The sequence below is a fragment of the Sinohyriopsis cumingii genome, chromosome 16 (genome assembly GCF_028554795.1).
Source record: "Sinohyriopsis cumingii isolate HCF-2022 chromosome 16, ASM2855479v2, whole genome shotgun sequence".
Taxonomy (NCBI): domain Eukaryota; kingdom Metazoa; phylum Mollusca; class Bivalvia; order Unionida; family Unionidae; genus Sinohyriopsis; species Sinohyriopsis cumingii.
The window spans coordinates 76,762,374-76,785,360 of NC_142976.1; the positions used below are offsets into that span (position 1 = coordinate 76,762,374).

At 34.6% G+C, this 22,987-nt stretch overlaps 1 protein-coding gene across 2 annotated transcripts in view; it reads right to left on the minus strand.

The window, feature by feature from the left end:
- LOC149780838 (uncharacterized) overlaps positions 1-22,987 on the minus strand; it is a 190,054-nt gene that overhangs the window by 105,212 nt on the left and 61,855 nt on the right. The window contains exon 1 of one of the 2 annotated variants that reach the window (XM_089937907.1): positions 3,116-3,239. The exons of the other annotated variant lie outside the window; for it this stretch is intronic. The gene's annotated coding sequence lies outside the window, so the exon portion shown is untranslated. Of the gene's footprint in view, positions 1-3,115; positions 3,240-22,987 lie in introns of those variants that run through there. 2 annotated transcript variants of the gene reach the window in all.

The following is a 22,987-nucleotide window of genomic DNA, read 5'->3' on the forward strand; positions in this document are numbered from 1 at the left end:
AGAGGAAACCTGGATCCAGTAACATACATTATCTCCAAAATGCTCAGAAAAAAAAAACAATGAAGACGACTTACACCAATATAATACAGCAATGATCTTCAAAGAAATTCTAAAATTGCTTGTGGTGCATGTAAGAAGCATATGAATGAAATTACTGTGAAAGGAGTGAATCAATGACTTGTAATTTTTGTCCATTTGCAAGCTAAAAATAAAGTAAATGAAAATCGTCCCTCTTTTGAGATCAAAACTCTTGGCCAAGGTTTGGAAATCTAGTGATCTGTCCTGACCTGACCTGTCTTTTCTGTATGTGATTGGAGCACTTACTGTAATGATGAAAGATAGAAAACTGGAAACTGGGGATATTACAGACATTTTCCTGATAAAACACCATCAAAGCCTCATGGAACAGATACAATAAAAATCTACCAAAACTACCCACTTCTCTACTGTGATTTTCTTTGAGTTTAAAAGTATTACCAAACAATTTTATAACTTTAAAAAAATTTGAACATGAGATACCTTTTGCAGAAAAGCCCCGTCTTAAAGCAAGGTGTTTAACTGTAAACATGAATCCGAACAGAAGCTCATTTGGAATAGTCAACAATAAAATGACAAGTATGCAGGACTCTGCCATGGCAGCAGGTGTTACAAGCCCTGCAAAGAGATATGACAAGACAGCTGATACACGCTGGCCTGGACCAGATTCAAGTTCATTAAAAACTGGTCAGGAGTCTGAGCTAATGACTTAACCACTGTAGAGAGGGAAGTATTACTACAAATATAATGCAGGTATCTGCCGATTTAAGCAACTTAGACTTGTACACATTTCGCAATAACCTGATTTCATATGAATTTTTCTATAATTTAATGTTTTTTTTATTGAAGACTGAAAAATGATTAAATTATTTGCCTAAAACAAAAAAAAAATCACGCTTCATAAAAGGTTAAAATGTATGGGATTAAAGTTAAATGAATAACACTTCTCAATGAAAATGAAAGGCAGTAAAACAAAAAATGCAGAGTTACATGATTTCAAGTTAAGCGACCACTCTTGACAAAGTCTGGAGTTAGCTGTACTCACAAAGACACAACATACAAAGTTTCATCACTGCACAGTTGCAACAAAGTTTTATTACTCTAAATGTAAATGAGACCTAGGATGTAAGAAATGGCTGAAAAATAATCTTTCAAGCATGAAAATTAGGTTACAATAACCTAGATTGAAGTAGTTGAGTTACTCTCCTTTAAGGTGAGTCCACTTGTGAATTTTCATGCAAGGCTATGTAGGTAAGGCTATTATTGAGGCAAGTTACTGTTCTGAGATGCATTCATATAGAAGTTTTCATGCATATATGTATAATCGTGCAAACAATATTTAGGGTAAATAATGAATAGCCAAATATTAAATGCAAGTTACCCTAAATGAGCAAATCAAGTCTGAGTGATTTTGTTTTGGTATTGCCAAGTTACCCTCCCTGAGATGCACCTAGATACCAATCTTTGCACAGGTGAAAAGGACATAATAATGGATGAACGAAAACACAAAGGTACTCATGACTGAAAATCAGGTCACTGTAATCCAATTTTGGTATGGCTCTACTGCTCTTCTCACATGCATCTACAAATATGAAAGATATATTAAGAGATATTTTTCAATATATTAAGCACAAAAAGAAAATAAATGACTGAAAATATCAGTCATTTAAACAAGAAAATTAGGTCACTCTGACCTAGTTTTCTTTTGGATGAGTTATTCTTCCTGTGATAAATCTATCTACAAATTTTCATAAGTGTGCTTGACATAGGGTCCATGACATTCAGAATGTAACAAAACAATGATAGAAATACAAAGGTCACTCAACAGTAAAATTCTGTGAAAGTAACCTTGTTTTGGTATTGATGAGTTACTCTTGTTGAGATGCATCTACATATTAATTTTCATGGGATAGGTTTAATAGGGCCCAGGATACTGTGGTATAATGAATGATTGGATGAAAATACAACTTTCAATTATTGAAATTAGGTTACAGTGACCTAGTTTGGTATGGCTGGATTACTCTGTTGAAAGGCAGCCATGTACCAATTTCATGAGCGTAAGTGAAATGATCAAGATACTGAGGGTTAAAAAAACCTAGATAAAAATATAAAAGTGACTCAAGCATGACAATTAAGTTGCAGTGACATCATTTTGTTATGGTTATATTCTTCATGCATCCAAACACCAGCTTTCACAAGTGTTAGTGAAATAGGGTCCAAAATACTGTGAGCTGAAATAAAAAAATGACTCAGGCAAGAACATTAGGTGACAGTTATCCAGTTTTGGTATGGGTGAGCTACTACTGTTGTGTTGTATGTATCCACAAATAAATTTTTATAAGTGCAGAAGTGTGTGTGTGTGTGTGTGTGTGTGTGTGTGTGTGTGTGTGTGTGATTTGGAATTTTTACATAGTTTTAAAAAATGTTCAGCAATATTGCTACAGTGTCTGCAGTGTGGCAGTTTATAGTGATGTCTAGTGTCATCATGCCACAGAGATGTAGCATGATGTCCCACCAAGTCACATTATCCTGACACCGAGCTGACCAGTCCTAACGCTAACCTCTTAATGCCAAGTGCTAGCAAGGCAGCTGTAAGTCTTTAGTATGACTTGGCTGGGGTTCAAACCTACGACCTCCCACATCCAAGAAGATGCTCTGACCACTAGGCTACCCGAGTGGTGTACAAGTGCAGATGGAATTGAGACCAAGATACTGAATGCATAATGAACAAATGGCTGGAAATGTAAACCACTCAAGCATGAAAATTAGGTAAGTGACCTACTTTTGATAAGGTTGTTATTCTTTGTGAGATGCATCAATAACTGAAAATGATCTCATGATATTGAGAGTAAAATGACACAATGAACAAACATAAACAAACTAGCAAAACTCTATATTCCCTCCCAACTTTTTTGGCGAGAGGATATACAAGGCAATTTTAAATTCTCTTTTTACAAGATGTTAAATACTGAGAGAGAACCATTAAAATGATATTTTATCCCTGTATTCCCTGGTCAAGAATCAATTTATAAAGATAGCTAGATCCTTATTTCAAATTGAAAACTATTCCACTCCTCACCTGGTGAGAACTCCCATCCATCCCCCTTTGACTGGAATTCTTCTGACAACCAGATCTGACATTGGCCAATTAATCTTCAATTATGCTTATCCCCAAATCCCATAAAAGAGAAACTAGATATACCTTCCCTTCACAGAAAAGAGATATGCAAGGCAAAAACAAACTTATCACTCTTAACAAAACTGTTTGCCTCTCTTGTTTCATATCTCCAGTTTCAGCCAATCAGAGAAGGCCTTGCTATCTGAGGAATGATCTGCACCAATCAATCACCAGTCATGTCAAATAGCAAGTGGCACTGAGGCTGAGAGAGAGAGGATACTATGGGGAAACTCAGGAAACATGACTATCACCACTTATATTTATGCACATAATTTGAATTATTTCTTCATAACAAATTTTACTTTGAAAAACAATGGTCTCTAGATCTTTAATAAAATGAAGTTTATGTTTGCAAGCAAAATTCATATACACTCATGAAATAAGAAAACAATTTTTTAAAAACTTTTTGTATGCCTATATTTTGTTTCTAAGATTTCTGTTTCAAAGAACTACTTTTATTTACAGTCTCTGACCATGGAAAAATCAGTCTGTATGGGTCCAAAATGATTTACCATTCCACTTCCAAAGTACTTTAGGTCAGTAAATAATCTTATTTTTATTATCTTTATTATTTCTGTCTGAACACAACTATTAAGAAGAATGTCATATTCACACAAATTCTGGTCTTGATTTCACTAAACATCTGAAAATTGTTTCTTCCTCTAATGTCTTTCTTATTTCTTTGCTAATAACAATTTTTTCCACACAAAATTCAGTATCCATCAAAAATTAAAATAAATCATCAAAATGAGATTAAAATACAATCATAAAATTGTAGACGTTCCTTGAAAGACTCTTTATCTCTGACAATATTTTGAGGCTTTCCCAAAAATTCATTAATTTCTAAACTCTTTATACCAAGAACAAAAAGGTTTCCACATGTAAAGTTTTACAACCAGAAAGTAATTTTTCCTCTATCTCTACTTATACTGTCAAAAGTATAAAAAGCACTATAATGTTAAATTTCAATATGTGGAGAACATTTGAGAATTTTAGTGAAATTGGGGCCTGATTAGAGTCAACTCCATGTATATCTCTGATTTGCAGAAAGTCCACTTGCATTACCTAAACCTTTTACATATCTTCCTAAATCAATGATAGTCATTCCCTATGCATAATAAATAACATCTCAAAAACCCACATTTTAAGTTTTCCAAGCATAATCATTGAAAATTTAGAGTGTGGGTTTCTGAGACATTATATATGAGAAGTGTATTTCAAGGTGTCTAAAGTTCAAAATAGTTGTAGGATTGGTCAACAGGTGTAGAAAGATAATATAAATGTACTCTTATAACACATTTACCACCCAACTATGCCTAAAAACTGACAATAATGTAAAACTTAACTGAACTGACATACCACTTGACACATGGCTTAATAGATTGATGGGCAAGGGAAATGTTATATGACCTACCCTTTCATGGTGGTGCATACAAATAAATTAAAGTTTGAGGTAGCTTTTGAACAGTAAACAGGATCCTACATACTGGATGGAGTAAGGCTAAAAATAAAGTACAACATTTGGGTGGTAGAAAGATGGTCATTGTGCATAGTCAGAGTTACGTAAACAATAAATATAAAAATTAATGGAACAAAACCTCATAAACCATATAGCCCTATAATAAAAATGTTTATTTTTATTGAAAGGAAAGTAAACTACATGTGAAATATGCTATTCACCTTTATTGATTTACTAGAAACAGTACAGATTCAAGAAAATTGTGAGAACTGTACATCTGCAACATTGAGCTGTTAAGACAAAGAAAAATAACTATATTATGCATTTGAAAGCATAATGTGAACACACAGTGATCACCAGGAAAATTAAAGAGTCATGTTTGTTGTAAATATTAATTTCAAGATTATCAACTTTGCATACAAAATATAACCTTTGAGATTTGGAAAAGCAACAGAATACTGATACAACAAAAGGTGGCAGGAGAAGCAGAGGTGGAATAAATTTGTTGGTCTACGATGAAGCAATTACCATAAATATATGACTGGAACAGGGACTTCTTCGCCATGTAAATATCCATATGCTAGTATAAATAGTTATCAAAGTGCACATTCATTTTATAGACCATTCATATTTTGTATTTTAATGTTCAAAAGAACAGTATTATGGAGAAGAAAACATTTGTGGTGGAATATAAAGTTTATGCTATCAAAATTAAAATGAAAACTAAATCACATCCGCTTATGATGATATTGATAAAGTGCAAATAAATTAACAGCAGACGTAAACCATTATTATGGAATGAATCGACCATTAGATTATTTTACAGCTGAATAATTTCAGTCAAAATCCAGTTACATGCTATTCCTGAGTTGCAAGATTTTAGGATATTTGACATCTGGACAAATTAAAAGATTAACAATCATCAATTGGTAGGAAGAAACTGATCCTCAATCATAAAACATGAACCAAAGTCCAGCACTAAGAGTGACTATATGATGGTTAAAAAGCCAGAGATTAAAAAATGCACAAACTTCTATCATTTATGGCCCATAAGAAATCAAAATGGAAAACACTGCCTTTAGGCTCATTGCTTGTCTTCATTGTTCTCACTGTGGCACCCATCAAAAAAGATCCCAATGTATTATTTTATCTAATCAAATGAAAATTACAAAGACAATGGGTTGTCCAGGGAATTTTTTACAAATCTTGATTTGATCCAGTCTTCTACCTTGTAATCATTTGAGAACCAGTCTGAAAGACTTAAGCTGGTGCTCTACCTGCTTTATCATCCTATCTTCTGCAACTTTTGATTTAAGTACATCTTAGAAGCATCAGGTTTCTCCACTGTTACAGTGCCTCCATAACCTTGGTAAGCTTAACATTGCTGTTGAAAATATCAGTTGCACAGTGGGTAGCATTGCTGGATTTGCAACCAGGAGGTACATGTTTCAATCCTATAATCAGATCAGCCAAGTTAACTAAAGTGGTATACTGCTGAACAATGCACTTTATTGCAATAGCCTTCATCTTTTGATATGCCCTATGTACCAAACCAGCCTCATTGTAGTTGAAAATGAATTAAAACATAATGAAACGTATGTGAAATTGCTTTTAAAAAACATTAAATATTTCATTTTTATTTATGAATGTTAATTTCTACCCATCCTGAATGACAGTCAAAATGTAGCTCAGTGGTTTGCATGCTGGACTTGGGTGCAGGTTCAAATCCAACCATCAGAACATCCTGGATTGGCTACTGTGGTATCCCCCAGGAAAGGTATATTACTTCAATTGCCTAAGCACATAATAACCTACTTGTGTTGCTATCCATAAACATCAAACCAAGCCTGAGACAGCACAATTACAATTCTGCTACACTGGATCCAATGAATCTAAGTATTGTTTGTGCAACAACCATTATTTGCGGTACTCATTCAGGTTCCCTTATCCAACAAGTTTTATGAACAAGACTTAAAATCTTGTTGCATATGCCTAATACAGTACCCCATGATGATAGGTTGATAAGAGGGTTATATGTAGAAATGACTTGGAATGAGACTTAAACTTGTATTTTCTGTATCTGTAGCTAAGTGCTCAACCTAGCTGGCATCAAAATATGGCATATGCTGAATACTGAAATGTTTGTTTGTTGTTTCTTTGTTTCTGTGTATTTTGAGCAATTCTTTTTGTAAAGACCTATAGAGGCACTTCCACTCTATGAAACTTTGTGCTATAAATGTGGTCCCACATCTGACATCCCATCTCATGGAAGAATAAATGATCAAAGCCAAAGCAGACCAATATTTTGGTAATTCTGGTCCATATTATTTATATAATAAACCAATAAACAAGAAGAAAACTGCAATGGTATATTCTGTTGCAAAAATCTCCATAGTCCAACAGCTGACATAGTAATCATAATGGAAACAAAGATTTCATCTCAGTTTTCTTTACTTGGTCATTTTAGACTGAAAAGGTTGCAAAATAAATTAAATATGTTTTATTTTCTTTTAAATTTCAAAGGAATATCCTTGGATTAAATGATGTAGCCACACTGATGTAGTACTAGTATACTGTGATTGTGTTGTAGGGCCTAATGCCTGAAAAGAATCACCAAAGCAAAGCTGAAACTGCAGTAAATCAGTTATCTAATTAGCCTGGAGTGAAAACATATGTACAGGATAACAGATGGGACATTAAAACCAGTGCAAGACCATACATAAGAAAATCTGTGCAATTAAGATGCAATTGATCATGTAGTACAGCATCATCATTTTATCATTCAATTCTGTCACTCAAAAGGACCAAGCTAAAAATATGCAACAATACAGCACATATGTAGGCATACACCATACTTGAGCACAAATTTGCAAAAGGACAAGATTTTGTTCTCAAACAATGACAATTACATACCAGAACTGCCTGTATTGTCACTTTACAACAACCTAGAATGTAAAATGTATTTGTTTGTAGTAAAGCTTTACAGCAACTCAGCACAGCATTGGCTATATGGTGCCAAACTGAAGGTAGATTTAGAAAATTCAATATTACTTAAGTTTTGCTTTTTGTACCTTCACAGTGTACCAGCATAGTTATGAAAAACAAAAGTTGGTGTGCTCTAAAGCAAGGCAACACCTAATTGGTTTGCAGATTTCCTCCTGATGGGTTATGAAAACTGACCATTTGCTACTTTTTTCACCATTCATTCTGGCTTTTTCAAGATTTGGGTGATTCAGACTAGATTATAATATTCATATAGTATGCTGGTACAGTCTAGAGCCATGGTGATTTGATGCCAATGAATACAATTGGTGCAGACAATCACTGTCATTTTTGCTTATCTTGTGATGTTTAGTGCACTGAATGAGGGACCCCGAGTGGCCGAGTGGTCTAAAGCGCTCACCGTTCCGGATCACTGCCATCTCACCTCTGTCTGCGTGGGTTCGAGTCCAAGGCTCAGCTAGCGTGGGTACGTGGGAAAGCCTGCCAGTAGCTTCTCGTGGGTCGGTGGTTCTTCCCTGAGTTTTCCAGGGTTCTTCCTCCACCAGTTATACTGGCCGCCATGTATAGCCTATCTTGTGCTGAAAAATGGCGTTAAACCCTAGAACAACAACAACAAGTGCACTGAATGAACATAAATAATACTGTAGTTATTTAACTAAACTAGTTCTTTGGTGCCAAAGCTGAAAAATAATTTTCCTGTCACACACATGTCCCTTTTGTACCCAATAGGATGTATATACCAGAAATATGTCCTTTTCTGGGAGCACTGTCTTCATTAAGATGGTACTCCTAATTGCATGTGAACATGATTACTACTTGCTTCTCATGTAAAACTGACTGTCCATCAAATTGTTATTAGTATGACCAAGAACAGAGAGTTTAAATCCTGTCAAATCTTATGAAATCCTGTTGAAATGTCATTTTTTGTCTAACAGCTGTCAATTCCATATTCCCTCCTTCCTTCTGATACTTGTCAGCACAATAACATTGGCAAATATGGAAGAAAAATTGCTGACAACATTTTGATAGTATTCAAAAGAAGAACTGGAAAAGTGAATTTTGTGCAATTATTTAGCTGGCTTACAGGAAAATGGACATTTAAAGGGACAGAAACACCTCAGGATAACTTGCTTCTATATTAAAAAATCTTTTTAAGCTGTGCACAGGATAACAAGAATTTCCAACTTCTGACTCCAAATAACAAAGATATGATTCTCTGAAATTTAACATAACTGTGGATCATGGAGGTGACATTTTGGAAAAGTGAAGTCATTACTGCACAGGTTAAATTTTGTGATTACATTTATTACAAACTTTTTAAAGCTACTTTAAATTACTGTTCATGTTTTGCTTATCCTTTAGAATTGACTGAATAAAATATTTTCTCATACAAAAATGTATTTGTTAAGGCATTTTGAACAGATTTTTAAAATATACAGTGGCAGCCATTTTTGCACAATATATGGTTTCAAAAATAATCAAATGGCTGTCTTTTCTATAATCTTAGATAATTTTGAAAATTCTTCATTGTAAATGTATTAAAGATCTTTATATTTATGACTATTAGCATAGACCGGGAGGGTCTCAAACACATGGCATTCAGCCAATGGAGTTAATACCCGTGGCCTGCAATCACACCTGGAATTTTGTAAAATAACTAATAACGCAAAATATTTCTTCAGTGGGACGGTTTACTAATTATGTCACAGCTGACCACTCCAGTGGCCTAAGTGGTTAGAGTGTCCACCTCAGATACGTGAAAGAGAGGGTCCAAACCCAAGCCGAATTATACCAAAGACTTATAAAAATGATGCTAGCAGCAGCCTTGCTTGGCACTAAGCATTAAGACATTAGTGTTAGGATTGGTCCGTCTGGTGTAAGGATAATGTGTCTAGGTGGGACATGCTGCTACATGTCTGTGGCATCATGCTCAAGTGCTAGACATCACTATAACCTGCCACACTGAAGACATCATAGAAATATGACTGAAAATTTGCTAAATTTACTTTAAAGATCCAAATCACATACACACACATCATAGTTACAGTTAAGAATGCAAGCAGCTGCTAGAAAATATATAAATTCATGCTAAGAGGATTGTGAATCAGCATTAGGTACTGAACTGCACATAGCTTAGTTCTGTTGAATTACCATCGATGATATCTGACATAAAAGAGCGGAAAATTGTTTGATTTCTGGCACATATTATTTGAAGGAACACAATAACTCCATACTTGTACTGACAGTGGAAAAGAGCACAGTCTACAACCATGATGATTGGTGACCCAAAGAGGCAAGAAAAAGAGAGAGAGAGGGGGAGAGAGAGAAGAAATATGTCAATGTGAATCACCAACAGCAATTTGGAAATACTGGAAGCAACCAGGTGATGTTATATTTTGCACATACAGACTCATGTCATTGTATTCTATATCTTTGCTCAGATCTATATTATTCCAGCCATTAATTTCATATTTTAGTTTCCTTTTTAACTCAGTCAAGGCAATAACACCATGGGCAATCATCTCCTAGATAATGAGAACCAAAACACCATAAGGAGTGGGGATCTCACAAATTATCTCCCAATTTGTGACAGTCTGTACTATGTTAGAGCTTAGGTGATATATGATCCTCACCTTTTGGTTATCAGTGTTATTTAATCAATTACATAAACAAAATGAAAACTGAACATGACATTTGAATGATACAATTTTCTCTTAGAACAAGAATTATAAAATTTATGCAAAATGCAGTTAGTCATTCTGTTATACTGACAAAACAAATTTCATCACAGAAATTAGAGAATGATCGAACTCGAATTGCTGGCATGTCAGCATAACCAAGTTGCTCTCAGTCCTTTCCAAATCACTGCTGGTGACAGGTCAGGTAATAACTGCCCCTACCCTCCTCTGTCTCTCTCCAACCTCTTCGGGTCCTCAACAGTAACTTGGTTGCAGTCTTTTCCAACCATGGGGTGCACAGGTATGAAGCTATTTCTTATGCTTTTCCGAGACTTGCTCCCTCTCCAATAAAGCCAAATCTCTCTTTTCATGTCCCTCAACTTTCCAGACATTAATCTCTTGGGAATTTTAACAATAGTACCTCAGAGCTTCCCCTTCCACAGAATAACTTGGCCTGCTGAATTTCACAAGGACATTACTTAGCACCATGAATTTCATCTGGGAAACACACCCTCTCATTTAGCTTAGCCAATCGGGATTAACTTGCTCTAACCGCCAAAATGATAACACTCCCTTTGAAGTCAGAATATTTCTCTCCAGTCTGCCTTTATTAATAGCAATTCTGCAAAATATAAATTTTGATGCCTACTTCAAATGACCAAAGATTTTCTAAAATTTGTCTTTGGTTCATCTCTATTTTGTAATTTTCTCCATTTGACCCTATCTTAACATCTGTCAGTCCACTATCTTAGGGAATCCTAATGAAAACACCATGCATATTTCCAAACAAGAGAGGCTAACCATCATGAGCTACCAATTTATTGTGAGCCTAGCAAATACATCAATCTTAATGGTTATGTGTCATGCTGACCATGACAAAATGTTGTGCCAAAATATCTACAAAATTTAGCACCATTATAGTCAAAAGCTCTGAACAATACCAGTAAGATATAAGAATACTAAAGTCTACCATTACTCAGACTCACCTGAAAACCTTGAAAAAACAATAAAAATAAAGGAGAAAATGGACAATTTTCCCAACCCCTCAAGAGGAAAATGGCAAACTAATGAGGCGATGCTTTACCACAAAGCTCATCAGCTTCCATTTTGCACAAATGTATGCTGGTAAGGATAATTTTTTGATTACTTTTCTACAACTGATGACTTTACTGCTGCACAAGATATCACTACAATTACAGTTCATCACCTGTGAAAGCCTTAATTGTCTGAACCTCTACCAGTTATGTATGAGCATCATTCAAAGTTTTGATAGTTGTTAGAAAGTCTGGATTTAATTTGGATATAATCTGATTTCATAACAGAATGTCCTAAGTGTTTTTTGGTTTAGAAATTCTTTCAAAATGCAAGTTTTTGTATGTTCTGGAAATGTTCTGTTTTCATCTATCATGCTTGTGCAATGGAGTATCTTAATCATATATCAAGCCAAAAACATAATCAATATGATCAACTTTTCTAATCTATAAGTAAAACTAACATCTTGTCTCTATTCTCTCTTTTTTGAAAAAAGAGAGCAGAGATCCTTGGTGCCTAATCAATCATTTTCTTAGTCTGTATCTATCTGCAATATATGATACACAAGGAGTTTAATCAATCATTGAATCTGGAATTACAGTCTGAAATCTCCACCATCCTTCACATCAGACCTAGAATGTTGCAATCTTTTATTATCTCCATTAACATATATACATAATGCACAACTGCATATACACATATCAAATCTACACTTAAAAAAGTAAGAAAATAAATAAATAAGTAAATAAAAATCTTCATTTTCCTGATTAATCTCCCAGTTCAGTTGATACTGACAGCACATTTTTCAATAAAGGATGGATGTGAAGGAGGCTAAAACTTTCTTCATTAATTTCAACATACTAGCATTTTCATTTGTTTTATGTTGTTTATTGTACACAACATCAAAACATTAATGTGACAGATTCTTTCATAAAATAGTCTAATCTTAAATTTCAGTGTACTTATAGTATAGCATAGTTTTGATTAACATCATGCAAATATTAGTTTCCTCACTCTTTGCATGCATCTTTTTCAACAAAAAACTTTTCAGCTTTCTTCATCTATCAAGTTTTAATTCAGTCTTAACAAGATCAATATGCTTGACTTTCCTAATCTGTAAGTAGAAAATTTTCTTTTGCTGAAGTGCAATCAGTGATCTTGGAGCCTAATCAATCATTTTCTTCCATCTCTAGACACTATTGCATCATGAGTTATATTTATTGCTGTAACCTTTTTTAAGAATTGCAGTGCAAATGAATAATTTAATAGTTTCACAAGTTTAAGAACCAAGCAAACATATATGATAAGACATACAAATGTTCATGTATCTACTTCATAAGAATGGCTAGAAGTACACAAGTAAAGTGGTCCCACTCTTATAAGGCCAACTTTTCTGCAACAAAAATGTCACCTCTTAAATGGAGTGGCCTGTTATGAGGGGGACAAAGTGTCTGATACTATTCTGGTGTTTGGCAAAGTGGCCTTTATAAAGGGGTAACCAATCAAGATGGGATCCACTATTCTTAAAATTAATAGCATGTTAACAAAATACCTATTATATGGAAGATAGATTCTATATCTACCACAAGCATTTTAATCAATCAAAGACTTAGGTATTACATATCTGAATCCCATCCCATCACCCCACATGTCAGACTTGCAATATACCAGCCTTTTGGAGCCAAACCTGTCATTATCATTATATGTGATGTACCACAGCTTACACAACATTTGGTAGATGCCCAGCATTTCAAAATGATGTATATCCCTTTATCATGCCAGTCTTATCAAATAATGAAAACAAATGAGGCAAGAGTCTGCAAATTACTAATCAACTTTGGTTTATTGCTCCTCTCAGTGGGCAAAGGATAAATGAGAATTCTAGGGAATAAGACCTTGTTCTGCTGGTCTCATAAATCAAGCTGGTAAATGACATTAAGGTAGAAAGGAATAGCCATCACTCAATAAACACCATTTCACACAAAAACAATTAACAAACAATGCATTTTTGTCCTCCAATGCCCTTTTCATAAATTTCCATTTACAGTCTATCTCTGTTTAACGCTTATACTTTTATAGCATAATGTTTCACAAATATTAATTCATGTTTTCTTTTGATCCAACAAAACTTCTTAAGAGGTACATTTTTTATAACTTCAGGCATAGATGTTTTGATTAAAACAATTTTTTCAGACTGTGGTTCCTAATATAAAAATAAAATTAATATTAACTAACAAATTGCAACAGTGTGACATAAATAAAATTGTCCCTGTACTTCTCTATCAAGATAATTTATCAAAAACTTGAAGTACTGGTAACACCTAACCCCAAAATTTGGAGACTGCCAGTGCTTAAAGCCTGCCAAACCCCATGCCCTTTAAACTTTCTTTTTCATATCCTGAATGAAGGATGCTGCCCAATCAATTATAATTTGAAGTTATGATCAAAATGACTGCAGAAAAAAACATTAACTTTCTTTAAATGGCTTCCAATGAAGATCTGTTTGTTTTTGAAAGAATATGATATGATAAGATTACAAAAAGGATTATCAATTTTGATGAGCCTCCTAAAGACACAATAAATTGTGTTTTCTATTAGCAGATCAATTTTGAGTTACTCAGGCAACATAACATTCATTTAAAAGACCAGGTTTCAATTCATCATTTAGATTGATGCATTTTCAACAAAATATTTGTCAATATAATCATTAACTATCTTCAGTTAATAGCTATGATCACTCTCAAACAACAAGACAACCATAACCACTGACATTCCATTATGTGCCTGCCCAGTGTTTAACTGTTCACTGTGTAGGAGCTGGTCGTGGGTATGGTTGAATCTGGATATTAATGACCCATGGGTTTCCATGACCAAGACATTTTTTTTTACAGGTGTTCAGAAACCATCGTTTTCTTATAAGACTTAACATAACCATTTTACATGTCCACAAATTTTGACCGAGGAACTTACTCAAAAACAAGTAATTTTTCAAAACATTCTTTTGAGACAAATCACCTTGACCTTTGACCTTTTGACCAAAAAATGAACAGGTCTCTTCCATACCTTATGTGCATGCCATCCACAAAGATTAATGAAAGTGGATAATCTACAAGTGAAGTTATTATGAAAAAAGGTTAATGACTTTGAACTTCTGATCCCAAAATAAATAGGCTTGTTTCTTACCCAACATGTAAGTTATGTTCAAAGAAAACTTTTTTATTTCTTCTTTTAGTGACAGTGACATTTAATCATTTGGTCCCCTAATCCCATTTTTGTTCTTTTAGTTACTATGACCATTGCTTTTGACCTTTTGATTCTGAAATCAATAGGGTTCTCCTTACCCCCAGTGCAAGCCATCCACAAGTTCGGTAACTGAAGAAGTTGGACAGCGCAAGTTGTGTGAAAACAAAATATGTAACTGTCATTTCCAGTTTGCAATCTCTGCAAACTCCTAGCATTTGAATGTTTTTTACTCTTGTGATCGAAACCCAAGGCTGTCCTATCTCTCACACCATTGCTTTCAAGGCAGCCAAGATTTATGAAGTAATTCCATCTTTTTGTTGCTACAATCAAAACAATATATTGCATGAAGGGAACATTACTGAATAAGGGAACATTTAACTGAATGTATTACCCATGAAATAATTTCTGAAGTAGTAATTTGTTTCCCAATAATTTATATAACTGACAAAAACTATGATTCAGATCTGGAATTTGCACTATACATCATTAATGTTATGATCCATACATCACTACAAATGTGAAAAGCATAGATGTATGATGATATGGTTGACCATGCTTACAATCATGTCTATGACCAATGTTGTAAAAATTGTATGCTTTATACATATAACCAAACTAATAAAATTTAGGGTTGGAAAGTTATGCAAGACGGTTTGAAAACTACTTTCAGTCATAATTGTTTATGCCCCTTTGAGTTTCTTTCACCTTCTCTTTCTTCAACATTTCTTACAAATCTTTAAAAGGCAACTGATAAAGTTAAAAAACAAATGGTCCAAAGACTGTTCACAGACAAGAATGTGACCTGAAAGTATTTTCTTGCAAGTGTCAACTGTAGATCATTTAATGAAAAGTTGAATAACAGTATCTTCAACTGTCATCAAATTCAGGAATCTGCATTAGCTCGCTTGGTAGAGTGTCATACTTTTAATCCAAGGGTTGCAGGTTCAATACCAGTCTAAGGGTGCAAATTTCTGTTGATCTATAAAGAGCACGTTAATTTGGGCAAGAAAACAATTAATTAGATTTATGGGGACAGGTGCATGTTAAATCACTATACTGCAATGATTTTTAATGTTTGTGTCATGAGAGGAAGTGATTCTTAATTAAGCCTTTTCATTTATTCAACAGTCAGACAGACTGATAGAAAAAGGTTAACTTTGATCTTTGTATAAAAAATGTCAGAGTTGAGATTGCCCAGAATTAGTTATTTCGAAATCTAGAAGTCAGGCTGATTGCAATTTGGGTGTCTAGTTATAAAAGGGGGGTAGATATATTTAATCCTGATTGGTTACACTAAATAAGGGGCATGTGTCCCACACAAAATTTCTTGGTTTTAATATGCCCCATCACAAAAAATTAGTCAGCCTACGTTTACCTGCAAAAGAAAAAAATATAGGATACGCTGAGATTGAATTTAGAAGAAATTCTCTTGTAAAACATTTATCCAAGGGACCGGATGTCTGGAAAGTTGACAGACACAATTCTGGCAGTAGAAGCGAGCAAAGCTTGAAAATACAAGGTATTTGCATCAATCTCATATAATTCATTGATACCAATATAATGATTTGCTTGAATTTATTTGCTTATATTTGCATGAATTTATTTGTTTAAATCCAATAATCAAATTTCTTGATATGAGTGTAACTGTGTATGAGTTCATCTATCTGAATTCCTACAATGATCTTCTTTATTCAAGTTTGATGAATTGCTTGGATTTGTCATCTTGATTGTTATAGGAATCAGGTATTCTAAGAATTTCATGCTATACTTTAGTTAATATGAGTTAAGAGAATCCATGTGAATTCTCCAATCTTAGATGATTTCATATATGATAAAGACTTGAGGACGTATTGACTGAAACTAAAGTTGTTAAGCCATGAAGTGAGATTTCATGTATGCTAAAGACTTGAATGTGTGTATTCACTGAAAATAATGAGGTTAAGCAATTAAACAAATTTCATTCATTCATTTATGTAATTGAGACAAGAACGGAGCTGTTATGTCTCATGTGATGTTAATGTTAGTGATGAAATAGCTGTTAGGAAGTACATTAATCTTCTGAAACTAGGTTTGTTTATTGTCTGTCATGTATGGCTTGACCAGGTAGCCTTTGATATCTGTTTGAATTCCAATACGACAATATCTGACATAACGAGAGGGGAGCAATGATCTATTCCCAGCAGGATATCTGACAGAAGATTTAGGTTGCCTCTCTGTTCATTTTGAAAAAGGAAATAGCTCCACTGACATATCCAAGTACCTACTTATCCATGTATCTATGTATCTACGTACTTACATATCCACCTACCCACACAAAGTTTGAGGGCCGAAAAAGGCAAGACAATAGCGAGTTTGGAGAAGAAAAAAGCGAAAGGATCAAGAAGAACAGCCACAGTGAAGTTGGAGTGAACCAGCAATAAGCAGGTTATGAAGTTGTACAAGGCAATGACTTCAACTGTTCACTCGATTCTATGATGAACCAATTCTGTCATTTAAAACAGATCAGCTATTTATATGAGTATATGTATGTTTGAAATTCGGTAAATAATTTATTTCAAAAGAGAAGTGCCTCTTCCTAATGTAATGTATTATCGCAGTTGATTATGTAATTGATTGAATTGTCATATTTCATGTATGGGGTCTTGTGTCATTCTGTTCTATATATCTGCTCAGATCTCTATTTATTCCATCTATAAGTTTCACACTTTATATTATTATTTACTCAGTCTGGGCAACAATACCAAGGGTGATCACCCTCTAGATAACAATAACCAAATAAAGTAGACACCTTGTAAGAAGATACAATCTGCTAATCAACCCCACCAACACCTCTATCCCTACAACCAGCTCAAGTCAAGTGCCTCAAAGTGTCCTTGTCACACTTAGCTCCCATTATAACAAAAAACTACTACTAACTTGGTAAAGCAATGGACTCATAATCCAAGGGTTGCAAGTTCAATACCACCTCAGGTTGACTGCCTAATTGTGTCCCTGGGAAGATACTTATGTATCTCCAATTACCTAAGCAAGATATAGCCAATAATTTGTTAAAATTGTCATCAAAACCCAACAAAAACAACAATCATCATCGCTCTGGTGGCCAAGTGATTAGAGCATCCACCTCGGATGCGGGAGGTCGTGGGTTCAATCCCCAGCCGAGTCATACCAAATACTTACAAAAATGGTGCAAACAGCTGCCTCGCTTGGTGCTCAGCATTATGAGGTTAGTGTTTGGACTGGCCTGGTGTCAGGAAAATGTGACTGGTGGAACATCATGTCCCAGTGCTAGACATCACTATAAACTGCCACACTGCAGACATTGTAGCGATATGACTGAAAAATTGTTAAAGCTATGTTAAAAATCAAAATCACATATACACTCACAAATCTGAAAACCCTGTAAGCAAGGATGCTCTATGCCAGAAAAAAATTAGTAAAAACTGATCCAGTGGGCTCTCTTTTTAAAGGATAAAGTAGCAGTTGTTGATGGACATGCAACATATGATCGATGCTGGGCAATGCTTTAAGTTCACTTGGGTTTCGACCTGGTGAGCTAAAACTCAAACTCCAAATTAGCTTTCAATCCCTAAAGTCATTAAAGAAGCTACAGCAGAAAAACTGAAGGGCAAAGATGGGGATATAATTCCACACAATGTATCCAGAATGTGGTGAAAATCACTCTTGACCATAGTCTTTTTAATTTAAAGACTCATTCCAAATTTGATTTTATTCCTTAAAATTCTTCACTGAGTGGAACCAAAACTGAACAGCAAAGTATTAAGCCAGATGTCTATAAAAGCAAGCCAGAAATTGTGAAATAAAACAGTGCTCTGCTATGTCATCATAATACATGTATTCAATTTCAATCCTTGGAACTCAGCAGGTAGAACATCAGACTCATAATCCAAGGCCTGCAGGGTCAATACCAGTACAGGCCAGCCAAGATGACTGCCTTAACCTATCCTTGGGAAAGGCACTTAGCTCACAGTTCCTCTGCATGATATTGCTAATAATGTGTTAAAAGTGCTGTTAAACCAACAAAACCAAACAAAATATATCAATCTATGATGTAATGTGCCATGATAGATGCACATGGGTAACCTTATATGCACACACACACACACACACACACACACACACACACACACACACAAAATCAACAAAAGCAACACAAACAGCAATACCTTTATAAAAGTCTGTATTTATCCAATAGCTGGGCAGGGCACCATCCAGACAGTTATGACCAATGGATCATGGTGACAGTGATTCTGAACACTGAACCCTACATGCAGCAGGTTCCATACTTGCCCAAAAAGCAAACCATTGATGAATTTTCTTGAAAGATGATATTGTACATCACAAATTATGGTAAAACCAGCTGTTGTTAAGAGGGTAATTGTTATCTAGACACCTCTATGCTCTCTAACCAAATTTCCTTTTCATTCAAGCCATCATCAAAACATCATATAATGCCATATGTAGTGTGCAAATAAAATTATTTTACAGAAACATTTACCCTTGCCTTATACTGACCTTGGCCTTTGAACTTTCAATTCCAAAAACAGTGTGCCTTTCTTGCCCCATGTGCAACCCATCCAGATAGTTTGGTCAAGGTAAGTGGTCAAGACTATACTACACTGTTTCTTCTTATGACTGTGAACTTGACCATTGACCTTTTGACTGAAAAATCAATAGGTATCTTTTCTTATTCTTTCTTCTTTGAATGATCCTGACCCCTTATTTTTTAACACCAAAACTAAATAGATCTGTTTCCTCTCAACAATAAAAGCCATCCATCAAATTTAAATTATGACCATCTATGATCTCAAATAAAACTTAAACAAGTGAAAACCACTTTTCTTCTAGGGGTCAAAAGACCTGACCTTCTGACTCTAAAACTGATAGGTTTCTTTTTTTAACCTCAAGAAAAAGTCATCTGTCAAGATAGGTGAAGGAAACACAATCCACTAATACTCATAAAGGTACTTTGTTGTGAAGGGGCAAATTTCTGGAGATCTATCAAGAACACATTAGTTTGAGACCAGAGAACAAATAATTAAATTGAAGGGGACAGGCGCATATCAAATTGCTAAACTGCGAGAATTTCTATATATCTGGTCGGGGACGGTAATGAGCCTAATTACACTTTTGTTTATATAACAGCCACATGGACTATTAGGGACACAGTAAACTTCGATTTCATAGTGGAACAGTCAAAAAATTGAAAATTTCCATGAACCAGTTGTTGCAACATAGAAGGTTAAATTGACCCCAGATTTGGCGCCTAGTTGTAAAAAAGGCGGCAAATATATTTAATCCTGATTGGTTACACTAAATAAGGGGGTGTGTTTCCCCCCCACAAAATTTCCTAGTTTAATATCGCCACATCAAAAATTTTAATTAGCCTAAGCTTTTCTGCAAGAGATAACAAGTGTATGACGACCCCGAAAGTAAATTTCGGAGAAATTCTCTCGTAAAACTGTTGTCCAAGAGGACTGTTGTCGAGGAAAACTGACGAACAAATTTTGCAGTAGAAGCGAGGAACACTGAAAGCTCAAAGGTATCTGTGACAATTCCATGTAATTTGTTGATGCCATATATAATGCTTTGCTGAATTTATTTATTTATATTTGCATGAATCTATTTGCTACATTCGTATATCAATTTGCTTTATGAAGTAGAGCTGTGTTGAGTTTATGCATAGGAAGTCATACATGAATCTTTACATAAGTTTAATGAATTGTTTGAATTTGTTGTCTTGTTGCATAAGAATTAGGTTCTAAGAATTTCATGCATTACATTAGTTAATATAAGTTACGAGAATCCATGTGAATTCACCAAATTTAGAAGATTTCATGTATGATTAAGGTTCAGTGTGTATTGACTGAAATGACATAGTAAGCATGTAATATATCTCATTCATTCACTTGTGTAAATTAAGGCTGGCTCAGAACTGTTATGTCTCGTGTGGTGTTAATGCATGATGAATTAGCCATTAAACTAACTAGGGTCATTATAGGACATGTGGAGCCGACTTATAGCCTTAGCATCTGTTTAGCACCGATAGTAAGATCTGATAACGAGAGGGGGATAATGCAAGCCCGTTATCATAAACAACAGAAAATTTAGGTTGTCTCTATTTATAGTTTTTTTTTAAGGCAGAAAATAGGTCCTGTGACGTATTATCTCTGAGATGTATCCTGTGACGTATTAACTCTGAGGTGTATCCTGTGATGTATTATCTCTGAGATATATTCTGAGACGTATAGTGAGACGTATTATCCTGAGATCCAGGTATCTGTGAATCTACGTGCTACGCACAGAGTTGAGGACCGAAAGAGACAAGAGAGAGGGAAGTCGAAGGAACAGCTACAGTAGAAGTGGAGTGAACTGGAGAAGCAGGTTAAGCAATTGTACAAGGCATTGACTTCGATTGTTCACTCGATCCTATGATGAACTAAATCTATCAGTAAAACAGATTGGCTACTTTATTTAAATATATTTGTGTTTTGTAATTTGGTGAAAGTTTTATTTCTAGAAGCAGAGTATATTCCTGATGTAATGAATTCTCACAGTTGTTTTATGTAATCGATTAAATTGTTGTTTACATCTATGGGGGCTCGTGTTGGTCTGTTCTATATATCTGCACAGATCTCTATCTATTCCACCTATAAGTTTCACCACTTATATTTATATTTACTCGAACCAGGCAATAACATTGAGGGCAGTCAACCTCTAGATAACGAGAACCAAAATAAGCAGACACCTTGAAAGAAGGTAAAATGTGCCAACCCACAAACCTCTTGCAGGAAGAGGGGACTTTGTGTAAGGTTTCTACAAAGTGGACTGTGTGTCACTTACATTTGTCTACACAACTAAATTGCAGAAACCAAAAATGATGGACAGTTGGGCAGCAAAATGATGAATAAACATCTAAATATAATACGTCTAATTTACAGTTTGCATATAAAAATTAAATCCTGAAGTACTTCAAGTTCTCAGAACTCTTTGATACTTGTATTTACTATAATTATAAAAATCACTGTTTTTTGAGTAATTTCTGAATGAATCCAAAGATAACTGTTTGTGAGTGATTTTCATGTAATTGGTGACTTTTGATGACTTCCCAAAATTTGAATATTCCTTTGCGTATTTGATCATGTGTTCATCAATACTGCAATAAATTACAAAATTAACCATTCCCTGACAACTTGTAAGAAATTTCCAAAATCCTTGTTAACTAGATGCTTAGGTGTAGCCAGTATGTGATGAGGGTGTAAATTAAAGTTATTTTTTTGTTGTTGGGTTCTTTTGCATTGGGCCTACAATTTTCAGGTCCTGGACTCAATTCACTCCAAATGTGAAACATATCCTCCATTTCGCAAAGATTCATCTGTCTGTGTGCAATTTACACCAGTCTGGTTTAGATCGAAGGCAAAAAAGCCTAAATTCCATACACAAACTCCAGATCCAAAACTGTTAATTTCCAGCTTGAAAAATAACTGGGTCTAAAAACTTTTATTTTTGCCGTACATTTTAATGTAAATAGAAAGTCTATATTATCTGATATCATTGTAACAACTATATCTTTCCTCTTTCCTGTAATACCACCAACTTTTGGTATATCATAAATGATGTGACAGTACAGAGATCAGAAGTAGGGTATTGCTTCATGACACATAAACATGGCATCCAGTGTTAATGAGTTCAATGCTTAGCATTTAAACCATCTCTTTTCTTTCTGAGCAACAAGATATTCATATTAGATGTGGTTACAGCCATAATGGATCTTAGACTGGCATCATTTTTCATTTAGGATAAACGAGACCCTATTAGAAGACTTTCTGTGAAAACATGTTGGTATCACCATCCAAACAGGAGAAGTGACAAGATTTTCAATATGTTCATTGTGACAGACATATTTCAGGTCATATTTCCACGAACTGCATTTGTTGTTGACTAGTTACAATAATTCAGTCTTCTGGTGAAACGCCAATGTTGATATATGGCTTTCTGTTAGGAGGAGTAGCAATAACATGATCCTCAAGATGACTGGTATGGTGCCCATACTGGATGTCATACCATTTTCATTTAGTACCAACTATGACATCATAAGAAGTCTTCTATTGCAAAACCATTTTTATTTAAGACCAACTAGACATTATATGAAGCCTTCTGATGAAAACCCTTTGCTGATATGACTTTCCATTCAGAAAGAGTAGCAATAACAATATTTTTTCAAAATGGCTGTTGCAGTGGCCATATTGGATGTCAGATTAACTAGACATTATAAGAAATACTTTAGTGAAACTCCATGGTGATATGACCATACAATCAGAAGGAGGAGAACAAAAAAGA